General features: G+C 41.3%; 1 pseudogene; it reads right to left on the bottom strand.

The window, feature by feature from the left end:
• Nucleotides 1-1,287: 1,287 nt before the first annotated feature.
• On the bottom strand, nucleotides 1,288-2,197 carry LOC102821747 (annotated as a pseudogene).
• Nucleotides 2,198-3,106: the final 909 nt, after the last annotated feature.

Genomic DNA, 3,106 nt, shown 5'->3' with positions numbered 1-3,106 from the left:
GCACTGTCAGGTCCTGTGCCATTCTTGAGCCCATTGCTGTTGCCACTGTGTCAGTTCATCTTGTTAGAGGTCTTTCTCTTTTTCCCGACCCTCCACTTTTCCAAGCATGGCATCCCTCTCCAGGGACATGTCCTTCCCAGTGATCTGTCCAAAGTCCAAAAGTCAAACAGCTCAAGGTTAGTGAAAATTAAGCTTTATTTGTTATCATTCATGATAGCTAGGAGATGACATCTTGCCATCTTTGCTTCTAAGGAGCAGTCTGGTTGTATTTCTTCCAACACAGATTTGCTTATTCTTCTGGAAGTCCATGGTATTTTTAATACTCTTCTGTAACACCATAATCTGAATTCATTTATTCTTGTCTGGTCGTCTTGTTCATTGTCCAACTTTGACATGCATATGAAGCCATTGACAATATGATGATGGCTTGAGTCAGACTTACCTTAATCCTCAAAGTGACATCTTTGCTCTTTAATACTATAAAGAGGCCTTTTGCAGCAGATTTACCTAATTCAATATATTATTTGATTTCTTAACTTCTGTTTTCATGAGCATTGATTGTAGATCCAAGCATAATGAATACTTTGACAAAAACCTAGAAAAAAGGAAAAATTCCATCCAACTTAACACCACCCCAAATTAGCTATGGAGTCTTTGGGTGGTGGAAAAGAATAACACACTTGGATGCTAACTGGAATGTTGGATATTTGAATCTGGCTACAGCTCCATATCATCAATCAAAGCAAGACCAGGCAAGATTGTGGAACAGACCATCAATTGCTCATATGAAAATTCAAACTGAAGCTGAAGAAAATGAAAACAAGTCCACGAGAGCCAAAATATGACCTTGAATATATCCCACATGGTGTATTTTATCTCATTTCTCTTGTTCTAGATAAGGTTGTTGATTTTCATACTATCATAATCACAATACATACAAATTTTACATCTTGCTTATTTAATGTATTGTCTTATAAGTGTATTTTTATGATATTACATTTTATTCATAAGCATCATTTCAGTGTTTTCAAGGTACACAGCTGACTGGATGCATAACATTTTCTCATTTATTGTTTGTTTTTTGGCTGGATAGTGTACTTTATTGATGGTGCATGACAAGACTGGGCTCTCTAAGCTCCTCCCCTTCTCCAAGTGATCTGGATAGAAACTGTAAGGATGGGAACTCCTCAGTGTGTAGGCAGGTAGAGTTGTGGTAAGGACTCCCAGAAGCTGAGGGCCTTTCTCTTTCTCTAGTGTTGTTGCTGGGGCTGGTGTTCCAGGGGTCTCTTATTCTTTGGAGGCCATGTGGATCATAAGATCTATCACCCTGTTGCTGTAGCTGAATTCATTGTCATACCAGGAAATAAGCTTAACAAAGTGGTCGTTGAGGGCAATGTTAAAGTCACAGGAGCTGACCTGGTCTTCAGTGTAACTCAGGATGCCTTTTAGGGGGTCCATCTTGGTGTCATTGTGTTTGGCAACTTTCTCCAGGCAGCAGGTCAGATCCATAACAGACTAATTGGGAGTGGGGACACAAAAGGCCATGCCAGTGAGTTTCCCATTCAGTTCAGGGATGACTTTTCCCACAGTCTTTTCAGCACTGGTAGATACAGGGGCTGATGTTCTGGGCAGCCCCATGGCCATAATGCTACAGTTTCCCAGAGGAGCCATCCACAATCTTTTGAGTGGCAGTGATGGCATCAACTGTGGTCATGAGTTCCTCTATGATGCCAAAGTTGTCATGGATGATCTTGGCCAGGGAGGCCAAACAGTTGGTGGTGCACTAGACATTGCTGACAATCTTGAGGGAGTTGTCATACTTCTCATGGTTCATGCCCATCACAAACATGGGGGTATCAGCAGAAGGGGCAGAGATGATTACCTTTTTGGAACCAATCTTCAAGTGAGCCCCAGCCTTCTCCAAGGTTGTGAAGACACCGGTGGACTCTGCAACATATTCAGCACCAGCATCACCCAACTTGATGTTGGCAGTATCTCGTTCCTGGAAGATAGAGATGGGCTTCACATTGATGATAAGTTTCCCATTCTCAGCCTTGACAGTGCCATTGAACTTTCCATGGGCAGAATCATACTGGAACATGTAGATGGCAACAACCTCCACTTTGCCAGAGTTAACAGCAGCCCTGGTGACCAGGTTCCCAATACGACCAAATCCATTGACTCTGACCTTCACCATCCTGTCTCAGACATGTGGCTGGTACTGCTAGAGAAACTGTAGCTGCCTGTAGAATGGGGAATGGCAGAGAGCCTGCTCATTTACTTTTATTTGTAACAAATTTTGTGTTGTTTTGACACTGTTTAAAGAAAGACTTTGGAAACAATATGTTTTTTGTGTGCAAAAAACTTTTCTTATGTTACAGTTGAGCCCTGGTATGGCACTGTAGGATAAGCACTTGACTGCCAACCTCACTAGCTGCAATATCAGTAGTTCAAACCTTATACAGTGTCTCTATGAGTCAAAATGAACTCAAGGTCATGCAACATCAACAACATTTTATAATTAATTCATTTGGATATACAACTTGGCTATGCACTGCACAATTCCAGCAGGTGCCATTTATATCAGTTATGACTTATATTGTTCTGAAGATGTTGTTAGTTGCTGTTGCTCTGAGCAAAACTAAAGAACTGCATGGTTCTGCACCATCTTCCTGATCGTTATGCTCAAGTCCATGGTTGGAGCTATTGTAGTGTCTTCCAGTACTATGCTATATTAGACAATATTCTGCTGTGATCTCTGTATTTACATTGACAAACTGTCAATTTGTTGCACTATATTGGCTGGTGTGTTGCTGTGATGCTAGAAGCTTTGCCGCAGGTATTTTAAATACCATCTGGGTCATCATGGTGAACAGGTTTCAATGGAGCTTTCAGACTAAGACAGAATAAGAAAAAGAAGAGGCAGACCACTACACTTCTGGAAAGTTAACCCCCAAAAATCTTATGAAGAGCAGTGAAACATGGTCAACATGGTCTGATACATCTTTCAGGGTGGAAGCCACTCAAAATACAACTAGGGAAGAGCTGCCTCCTCAAAGTAGACTTTATCTTAATGATATGGATAGAGCAAATCTGATGGGGCACA

The sequence above is a fragment of the Chrysochloris asiatica genome, unplaced genomic scaffold (genome assembly GCF_000296735.1).
Source record: "Chrysochloris asiatica unplaced genomic scaffold, ChrAsi1.0 scaffold00205, whole genome shotgun sequence".
Lineage (NCBI taxonomy): Eukaryota > Metazoa > Chordata > Mammalia > Afrosoricida > Chrysochloridae > Chrysochloris > Chrysochloris asiatica.
This window is presented reverse-complemented; position numbering and strand designations above follow the sequence as displayed.